The 10,713-nt window shown below is 44.7% G+C and overlaps 1 protein-coding gene across 5 annotated transcripts in view; it reads left to right on the top strand.

Annotated features, from left to right (window-relative positions):
* Window positions 1-10,713, top strand: part of LOC118309311 (potassium voltage-gated channel subfamily A member 10) — a 78,718-nt gene that overhangs the window by 55,403 nt on the left and 12,602 nt on the right. For all 5 annotated transcript variants that reach the window (XM_035631270.2, XM_047332624.1, XM_035631272.2 and 2 more), the window contains 2 exons: window positions 6,479-6,628; window positions 6,954-7,045. The gene's annotated coding sequence lies outside the window, so the exon portion shown is untranslated. The remainder of the gene's footprint in view (window positions 1-6,478; window positions 6,629-6,953; window positions 7,046-10,713) is intronic.

Below are 10,713 nucleotides of genomic sequence, written 5' to 3'. Positions count from 1 at the left end.
ACTACAGGCCGGACATCCATGTGCAGCAAGTCAGAAATGTGTTCATTGTTGTCACATCTACACCTGAGAGCACAGGCTTGTTGTTGTGTTTTTTTTGGAGAGTTGGCACAAGATGAGACGGCAGCTATATCTGCTCTCTCTGGTCCACTTATGTGGTTTGACTACAGCGAGCAGGACCACTCGGGGGGGGGGGTCCCTCCTCGGTCCGCGTCTCTGCTGTGGTCGCTGTAGTCTGGCTTTGAGCCGGCGATGCAGTTGCAGCACTCTGCTGCTTCGCTCTACTGAAACCAGGGCCGGCGGGAGGAGGAAGCAGCCATAAAGCAAAGGACGCAGGCAGCGGGGAACACGGGCCGGCTCGCAGGTGGCCACGGCTGTGGTGTCGTCGTCGTTGTTGTTAGGGAAGTGTGTGTGTGTGTGTGTGTGTGTGTGTGTGTGTGTGTGTGTGTGTGTGTGTGTGTGTGTGTGTGTGTGTGTGTGTGTGTGTGTGTGTGTGTGTGTGTGTGTGTGTGTGTGTGTGTGTGTGTGTGTGTGTGTGTGTGTGTGTGTGTGTGTGTGTGTGTGTGTGTCAGGGATGGGAGCATGCCCACAGGAGCACGGTTGAGCAGCCATACAAGGCTGGCACCGTTACTACCCACCTTGTAGTCAGGAGACGGGCACTGTGGGACCTGCTGCTAATCCAACAGGGCTGCAGCGGCCCCCCCGGACCACACCCCGTTATCAGGAGGTGTTCATCTCTCACACTCATTAACTGCTGATATCTGCCACTTGAGACGTTTCGGTCCTCACGTGAGAAGCACCGCAGTGAGGAGATCGAGTTCACGCGAGTTGCCTCCGCAGCACACGGTCACTGTCACGGTGTTGTTGTTTTTTTTAAAGAAGATTAAGATTATGTTGATAGATGTTCGGTTCAGTGTCATTTGGACTCTTGTTTGTTCCGTGTCAGGGAAAAGCATCACTGCCCTCTAGGGGTGTTCTGGAAGAAAGGACAATGTTTGTGCCTCAGACAATGAGTTAGATAGAAATATATTTTTATAGATTTACAATTTAAATAGATAAGAACAAACTGTCAATATGCAGTGGCAGAAAATATCTGCATTTACCTCAGTGCTGTTCCTCAGTACAATTATGATATTTACTTGACTTGGGAATTGACACTTAACTTCAAACTCCAAACACTTCATATGCACATAATGTACTTTTGACATTTCTGTCACTATTCAGACTTAATATCTTAAATTAGAAGAAGGACATAAGCGTATAAAATCAAATATATATGCGTCTGTCCAGCGTTTTGACCCGTGACAATGGAGCACGGTCCTGTTTAAGAAACTTCTGTTGGGGGCCCAAAGATATTTCCCAAGAAAAGAAAAACTCGTGGAAATTAGTAATTCATTTAATATTAATAGAATTAGTATACTTTCTTTACGCATCTAATGACGAGTTAGAACTACTTTGTGACTGTTCATTGTACACATTAGAAGAAATAGCTTCACGTTGGCCTCCTGCTACAGTAAACGGCAGCTAATGCAGTGAATCATGTCATTGTACCATATACTGTAACAATATATCACTAACGGGCCATGTTCTGCAGAATAAGTACTAGTTAAAGTACAATTACTGATTAAACCTGATGTACTATTGGAAGAACTCTGTATATTTACAATGCTGTTTAAGTACATTTACATAAGTAAATACTATAAGTGAATACTGATTCATTGGTCTAATCAGTGATTCAGTCTCTGGAGACAAGGAACAGTAGTGTTGGGTTTCCAAACACAATAGGACGGACATATGTCCACCCCCTGCTCCCTCCTCAGTCAAATGGAGGATCAATACACAGTTTGTGTGATGGCCCCATTGAGCGGGTATGAGAAGAAATGCACACACACACACACACACACGCACCCTCACACACTCTAGAACACACACCCTCCTCCACCCCTCTGGGGGGAGACAAATGGGCTGGGTCAGCCAGCTGTGCATCCCATCCCGCAGGGGACGGTGAACCTGCCGACGGACAGATGCTCCTGAGCTCATAAGCGCGCGCACACACGCACACACACACACACACACACACACACACACACACACACACACACACACACACACACACACACACACACACACACACACACACACACAACCAGGAGACATGAAGTAATATGGAAAACAAGAGCAGCCTGCAAACTGGGGGGGAAATCCTCTTTCGCATAATGACAAGGTGGACTGAATGAAGGTGGGGTGTGTGTGGGGGGGGGGGGGGGGCACTGGGAAACTGGCGACTGTCAGGCTGCTGCAGGACTCGATAAAGAGTCACACACTCCCAGGTGTCGCTGTGGTGTTTGTACTGTACACAGTGACCTCGTGACCTGAGACGTGGGGAGCTCGATAAAACAACGTGCGCCATCCTTGTGGTGCGAGTGGGTTTAATCGGAGTAATGGAAGTGCAGGTTTGGCGATCGTGCGTCATCTCAGACAACAACAACGTACAGCATGGAGTCCAAATAAAGCAAGTTTACGCCTGGGGGCCCTCGAGGTGTTTGTGCCTCGATGTGCGAGGAGGAGAGGAGAGTGCTGATAGAAGTCTGGTGGCAGTTTTTCTAATATGTCACATTTTATAAAAAAGCCTTCATTTGTGGTCAACAACTCATTCACTGTAAGTTAATAATAACAATAACTTCTAGCTCGTGAGACATTCATCGCGCTGGTGTTCATTCACTTGACGTATCATTTTTAGTGTCTGGGCCTTGGATTTAAACGAGAAGATTGCTTTTCCTTCACATCTGCATGTTCAGTGTAAAGCTGCAGCAAAGAGGACGGTTGGCTTAGAATGCTCTTGGCAAGTCAAACATGTCGTTTCTTTTATGCTTTAATAAACATGCCAATGAGCAGATTTTTTGTTTCCGTTGGACTCAGTCAGACTAGCCGTTTCCCCCGTTTCCATTCATTTTGATAAGCTAAGCTAACCTTTAGCTTCATATTTACCCTGCAGACATTAAGAGTGGTGGCCTGATTATTTTGACATTAGTATTTTCCCAAAATGTCAAACTAGTCCCCTTAACATTTATTGACTGTCCAGAATATTAGAAGATGGATCACCACCGTTTATGACTGCATTATTACAAAAAAGAAAGAAATATAAACAACCATTTCAGCAAACCATAAGTGTTCCATATCAAAAGCTTATAATTGATCTAAAATGTATTTGTAAAATATATATTACCCCCTAATAAAGCTGTTAGTTACAACTCATAGACAGTTTATATAGGAAAATGGAACCAAAGACTTATTTTCAATTCAATTCATTATTTATATGGTCATTTTTAATTTTATTTGCCTTATAGTGAGAGTGAGCGCCGATCGTGAGCATATTCATAAATTGTAGCCCAAGGCGGTGAAGTGAATGTTTTTTGTTTCAAGGGAACAGTAAGTAATGACGCTGTCCAATGTGATGCCCTAAAGATTATGATAGATTAAATCAAACTGGATGTATATGCGCCAATTCACACTTCCTTGTTACTAAACTGTGCAAAAAAAAGCGGACCTCCCTCCTCCGCCACCTTTTAATGTCAATGGGAATAAGTCGGTCCAGTAAATCTCAGGACCGGAATCATTTTCTTTCATCGCGACCACTTAGCTGAGAGTGAAATCTGCATCCCTGCTGCTGGCGACGCGCACAGTACGGCGTGCGGAGGCCATTTCCAACATGCCAGCCGGGGAAATAATGTCAGAGGCTTTAAATATCCTGCGTGAGTTAATATTTTATAAACGTTTCAGTCCCAGGGCGTCCTCAACCTTTTTACATCCCACTTCCGACTCTGAGATTGTGTACAGGGCCGGAGCAGGAAATCTGAAATGAACTCTACCGCACTGCATTATGTTAAGACCTACGAGCTCTTTGTCCTTTTCCTTTCCCCGCCACCTTCTCTCGGCTCTTACACAGTATGATCATTTTTGTGACAACGTTGGCAAATACGCATCCAGAATTAGATTTATTTTTTTTTTTAAACTGGTTTCTCCCTGAGAACAGCAGATATAAAAGGTTGGTTTTATCGCAATGATGTGTGTGTGTGTGTGTGTGTGTGTGTGTGTGTGTGTGTGTGTGTGTGTGTGTGTGTGTGTGTGTGTGTGTGTGTGTGTGTGTGTGTGTGTGTGTGTGTGTGTGTGTGCGTGTGTCCCGCTGCATTCACAGAGCTCATTCATTATGTATGCGATGATCTCTTGATGAAGAAAAGGACCTCTTGCCTCAAACAACGTCGTCATCACTGTGCGGACGACGCTGCTTGTGTTCCCCGGGGGCCTGAGGACAAAGGCAGAACATTTGTCTCTGTGGATGTTTGCCGTGTCGAATTCACTGTGGGTTTAGGGTTTTTTAAGGGAAAACCTGCAACAGTCATAGAGAATTAATTTTAAAAGAACACATAAGGCTAGGAAGTGATTTTTCTGCACCCCCATTCAATGTCCTTTCTTCCTTTTAGTGCCATATTCATTTCAACCAACTCCTAAAAACACCTCTATATGATTTTCTTCAGCTGCTAAATGTTTCACTGTTCAACCAGCTGTAGTCGCTCACTTGGTGTGTTTGCCAATTGAGTGCTGAGCAGGTACAGTTCACAGCTGGTTTCTCACTTCCTGGTGAGAATAAAAAAAACAAAACGGTTCAGAGTAATTGAACAGAACTGAGGGGAACTGTATGGACGCGTGGTTATTCTTTACAGGTCATTGTAACGTGAAAGCTGTTCTAATCTGTATTTTTTAGCTGCAAAAATATCGCTAAGCGCCGCTTTAACCACATTGCAGTCAGATATTTGCTTACCTGGCCCCCAAAAAAATACAATATTAAAAAGTCAACGTCCAACGCTTCTTGTGAGAAACTGTGTTTCGACACACTGGGTTCCTGCAGTGGAGCGTTGACGGTGTGAGCGGTGAGGAGGACAGATAAGTACAGGAGGTTTAAAAAAAAACTCGCCTTCATTCATTATGTATGCTTGATCAAAGAGAGAGATCCTGCGGAAACCTCGTGGAGCTGGGGGGAAAAAAGGCCTTAACACAATGGAAGAAATTGTTTTTCATCAAGTCTGTTTTTCCCCCAGTGGTGTGGAGAAAAAAAAAAAGTAATATTTCCAACTAAATGTTTTATTAATTCAAACAGGAAGACTGGCAGCTGCAGACACAGTGAGACTATCTCCCTGATGAGTTAACTACTGTACCATTAGGTCATTTCTTCTGTTACTTTTCATCACACCCGTCCTTGTGTGAAAACTCTTGTACAACCTGAAAGATTCATCACAGCTCTGTTGTCCCGGGGCAGCAGCCCGTGCAGGCCCACGCCGCGACGGCGACGGCTAACGACGTTCCACCGGATAAGAAGATACCCAGTGTTTCAAGTCGAGTGCCTGTCCGTCCGTCCGCCCCCAGGAGCACGGCAGCGGCCGGGGCTTTTTTCTCTCTCGGACTCGCGCCTGCCGGGGTGTCCCATTCCCCTCACGTGCCAAATACGCCGAGGCAGCACAAGGCAACTGGAGACGTCCCCGGGGGGGGTTCGGTGCAGAAATATTTTATAAGCCACGAGGAAATGTTGTCCCCGGGAAAGTGTATTTCGAAGCGGGGTAATGCATGATGGGTATTATGTGGGTCCAGCAGTCCAGCACTGATATAGTTTGTACAGTGGAAGGGAGAGGAGCGGCGGCGTCCATCTTTATTTACAGTCTGTGATTCCACACAGTGAGAAAGGCTGTGAGAGAATTTAAATTTGCATCTGTGGATATGGGCAGAATTGGTCTAGGGGGGGGAAACGGAACGACTGGTCACAAATGTGTAAATCCAACTCTTCTGTACCATTTCAGTTAACAGCTCAACTCAACTCGTGACCACAGACATGTCTAATACACTGGACCAAACAAAAATCTGTATCAAACTTCATGCCGGTCAGTCATGATGAATAGCAGTGTCAGCGTGAACTCTCACTCACCCTCTCTCTCGCTCTCTTTTTCATCCGTCAACTGCCAACTGACTTTCAGAAAAGAGTAAACGGACAAAAGAGAGGTCAACGGGGGTGAAGCGACAGAGGCACACACAAAAAACAACAAAAAACCAGTGAATCCCACGCACGAGTGTGAAATAGGACGGAAGAGCCGAGCAGGAGGCGTCTGGCAGACAGATGGACGGGCTCAGTCAGGACTCGAGAGGAAAATGGGCCTGGTGCTGCTTTGACAAGAGTTGGACAGACGGACTCGACAAGACAAAGAACTTAGAGGTTTTCAGGTGACATCTGCCGACCTTGGGTGAAGGTCGTGTAGATTTTCTTGCTGCAGCTGCAATATTACAGCCCCTGAGAGATCGAAGTCACACCATGCGTTCAAAAGGGTTAATGAAAGAGCGCGAGGGGAACAGGGAGCGGTGGGAGGGTTTGTTACTCGGACTGATCAGCTCCATCGGCATCGTGCCGTCGCTCAAAACATCTGTCCTCTTCGTGCAGTTAACTCTTGCTGCCTCCTGTCAAAACCTCGGAGGGAGAGAGAGAGAGATTTCCAACTGCTCCTTAAGACTCGTGCCATCGCCAGGGTCAGATGGTTAATCTGAGGGGACGCGTGAGCGAGTGCAGCTTCTTCCACCGCCGGATGACGAGGTAAACTCAATTTGATGCTTTTGGTATCAGGACTGATGCGATGTGAGAAGAACGTTGGGAAAAATGCCATGTGTGCTGATGTTTAAATAAGCCAAATCATTAAAAAAGAATGATGGTAAACTGATATTTAGAGATGGATTGTGTTATATTTAATCTTTAAACTGATAAATGAAATGCTGCTATGATTGTTTTTTTATTTCTGTTTTCACTATTTCAACACCTTCAGGATTACGATGCTGAAAATCCTAATTAAATCTTCTTCTTTTTTTTTAATCATATGATTCATAAGGTTCACGCTCATGAACGGCTCTGATCATTTTTTTAGGGGACGTGAGGAGGTAACTCGGGAGTCTCGGGGCCTCGCCGCCGTGGACCCCCGTCCCCGTCCGACGCCGAGCAGCGTTGGGAGTCAGAACAGTAGGTGGTCGTTCATCCTCCCTCTGTGTTATGAATTCATCTGTTGATACCAGAGGATGGTTTTGTGCTCTGACAGCAAGCTGAAAAAAAATCCGACAGACGAACGGTCGCTTGCAAAAGAAAAATTGTAATTTAATCAGGGAGTTTAAACCACCGGGGATTGCAGTGTTTAATGTTGTGGCCACACTCTGATTGGTTTGTTTGCGAACAAACCCCCCCCAAACCCTCCCTCCCTCCCCCTCCCCTGCTGCGTCGGGTCCAAGGAGTCACCCAAGATTAGCGCGTGTCTTTTGATTAGTGAGGCTGGCAAACAATCCTGACATTTCGATTAAGTCCGCAGTATTTAGTCCACACTGTTCATCTATCAGGGTGATTCTCCGGCCTGATCTCCTGTGCTGCGTAATCTCCTTAGTGAGGGGGGGGGGGGTGGGTGGAGGGGGGGGGGCGGGTAACGGTGCTCAGAGTCAGCAGCAGGGGCATCTTTGTCGACCGCAGGCAAAATCCTCGGTCCAGACGACGACAGGGAGTGTGGACGGAGAAGTTTTCTCTCGGAGAAGTTACTGAAAGACAAATGGATTTAAAGTCCCACTCAATAGCAAAATGTGTTTCTTGCTAATTGTCACTTCAACCTTCATGCTTCACCTTCATTGTGCAGAATGACAAAAGCCTCCGTCTCCTTGGAATCATGTTTACGCACAAACTATTTGCAATGGCTAATATACAATAATACACTTTCTATTCATCTGATACCAGACACCCGCCTTTTTGTGCACACGCCCAAAACTTGCGTAACCAAAATCAACACTGTTGTCCGTCCCTTATGATTATAGAGCTGAAAAAAAACGTGGGGCCTCACCTGTAGAAGGTGTGGAGGGGTATCTGAACTGCAGTGATTTAGTGGATCTAAAATACGTTGCGCAGAAAGAATCAGGAGACTAACGGCTTCCAAACAATCTTCAATTTGTCAAGGCCAAAACACACCTGACGTCACTCTACCAAGGTCAAAGTGTCCCACGGTTGGGACAATGTATTTTAAAAGTACATGTTGTAAATGAATGTATCTGGCGAATCGCAAAAAGTCACTGAATGAAAGTAGAACGAATCTGTGCATGTTCTTCCTGGCAAAATGTCTAAGAGTATTTCTGCTGACTAGCCAATGAAACATTTCAGAGATCAGACACAGTCTCTATCACGCACAAAATATTATTCATGGGTATTTATTTAAAGTCTTAAAATATGACGAGTTGTTGTAGTGTATGTGAGCAGCTGTGTTGCAGTGAGGCCATGAGGGTTATTTACACTCATGTCATTGTAATGAACCATTCACAGTTTACTGTACGTGTGGTGTCGGGTAACACACTGTTAAATGAAACTCAGGAAGTAGGGCAGGTTTTTTTTTGTTTAGGCATCTCATTTTTCAGTCTTTTATTGCCTTTATTTTTTTGAGTGATTGTAAAACGAAGACAGGAGATGAGGGGAGAGAGGAGGGACGACGAGCAGCAAATGGGTTTTAACAGCTCTTAGAGAAGTTTATCTTTATGATTTTATTATTTCATTTCTGATTAATTCTCTGAGGGGGGAAAAAATAGCCAGACTCGAAACAATGTTAAAAACATCTGTCAATGCATCTGTACGGTCAACGTTCCCCCCACTGTTTTTGTTTTTACCTGTATTCGAGACCTTATAGAAGATAATGAAATTATGAGTTTTTACTAAACTCTATAAAATGAGCATACTATATATATCTGTCTTTAAAATGTCTTGGGACATCATGTGGATATCAGGTGAACGTCTGAGAGACACCGACACTGCGTCCGCGTGAATTGTGACACTGAGCTTCATCTTACCAAACACTTTGTTTTGAGCCGTATGTTTTGTTGTTTTTTTACGTACGGCAGATGCTGGTGACCTTGTACGCTCCTGACCCAACCTTGTATGTTATTTACAATGGATGCAAAAGGATTACTGGACTGGAGTAACCGTCTGCCTTTACATCAGATATAAGATTACTAGGCCGGAATATCTAATCTGTGCTACCTGACAGGCACTTTGAAATTCTGTCACCCGCAGTGGATCCGTATATAAGGGCTTTAGTCACTGCCATCTGCAGACAGCAGTATTTAAAATTGTAATATGTTATAGTGAATGAGAAAAAATCAGACAGGTCGTCATGACAGATTACTTTTGCTTCAGCAGCAGTTTGAAAGTAGAAATACTTCCCGTACTAATAAAAGCTCAGGCATCCCTGGCTCAGAGTCGAGCGATGTAGATGTAGATGTAGATGTAGATGTAGACATAGATGTAGATGTAGACGTAGATATAGATCTATACGTAGACGTAGGTGCAGACGTAGATGTAGATGTATACATAGATGTAGATGTATACATAGATGTAGATTTAGATGTAGACGTAGACGTAGATGTAGATGTAGATGTATACATAGATGTAGATGTAGACGTAGATGTAGATGTAGATGTTTACATAGATGTAGATGTAGATGTATACATAGATGTAGATTTAGATGTAGACGTGACGTAGATGTAGATGTAGATGTATACATAGATGTAGATGTAGACGTAGATGTAGATGTAGATGTTTACATAGATGTAGACGTAGACGTATATGTAGATGTAGACTTAGATGTTGATGTAGAGGTAGATGTAGACGTAGATGTAGATGTAGTCGTAGACCTGGACGTAGACATAGACATAGATGTAGATGTAGTCGTAGACGTAGATGTAGACTTAGATGTCGATGTATACGTAGATGTAGATGTATACGTAGAAGTAGATGTAGACGTAGATGTAGATGTAGATGTAGACCTAGACCTAGAAATAGACGTAGATGTAGATGTAGACATAGATGTAGATGTAGACCTAGAAATAGACGTAGATGTAGATGTAGACATAGATGTAGATGTAAATGTAAATGTAGATGTAGAAGTAGATGTAGACGTAGATGTAGATGTAGACATAGATGTAGAAGTAGATGTAGGTGTAGACGTAGAAGTAGATTTCGACATAGATCTAGATGTAGACGTGTGCAGTATATGTTTTTACCTGTGCAGCATCAGTGTAGTTCACAGATGAGCACGCTGATGGAGAAATTGCTTTGTCAACACAGCCTGTTAGGTGACGGTGTCATCGGGACTGCATGGGCTGGACGCAGGGATGGAGGAGGAGGGGAAGGATGGATGATGGATAGAAGGCTGTATGGAAGGACAGAGGGAGGGAGACGTTATCCCCTCCGGTCCCCCTGTCAGGACCCCTGAGACGAGGGGGACGCTGCCGCAGCTGCAGCCCACCTCATCGTGTGGTTCATACCTCCACCATTCGCCTCCTGCTTAATTCCCACTTTCACCGACACACACAAATCGCGTTGCAGGGGAACGGATCGATTACTTTCCCTCTCTGAGTGTCAGACTGTGGAACGTCCTCGTCACTGGCCGTCTTGCTGTCTCTCTTTGCTCCCAGCGAATCCCATTATGGAGTGTTTAAGTGACAGGTCATAGTCTCAATGACACAGGAGGGGACAGAAAAGGATCACCTGCATGGCGAGGATCTTGAGTCAGTGTGATCTTTGTGTGCGCACGTCCCTACGTCCCTTTACACTCTATTCATGGAAATTCCTGAATGTATATCTCTCCGGTACAAACATTATATTCATGG

Source organism: Scophthalmus maximus, chromosome 6, assembly GCF_022379125.1.
Source record: "Scophthalmus maximus strain ysfricsl-2021 chromosome 6, ASM2237912v1, whole genome shotgun sequence".
Lineage (NCBI taxonomy): Eukaryota > Metazoa > Chordata > Actinopteri > Pleuronectiformes > Scophthalmidae > Scophthalmus > Scophthalmus maximus.
Note: the sequence above shows the minus strand (reverse complement) of the source record. Positions and strands in the feature narration are given on the sequence as shown.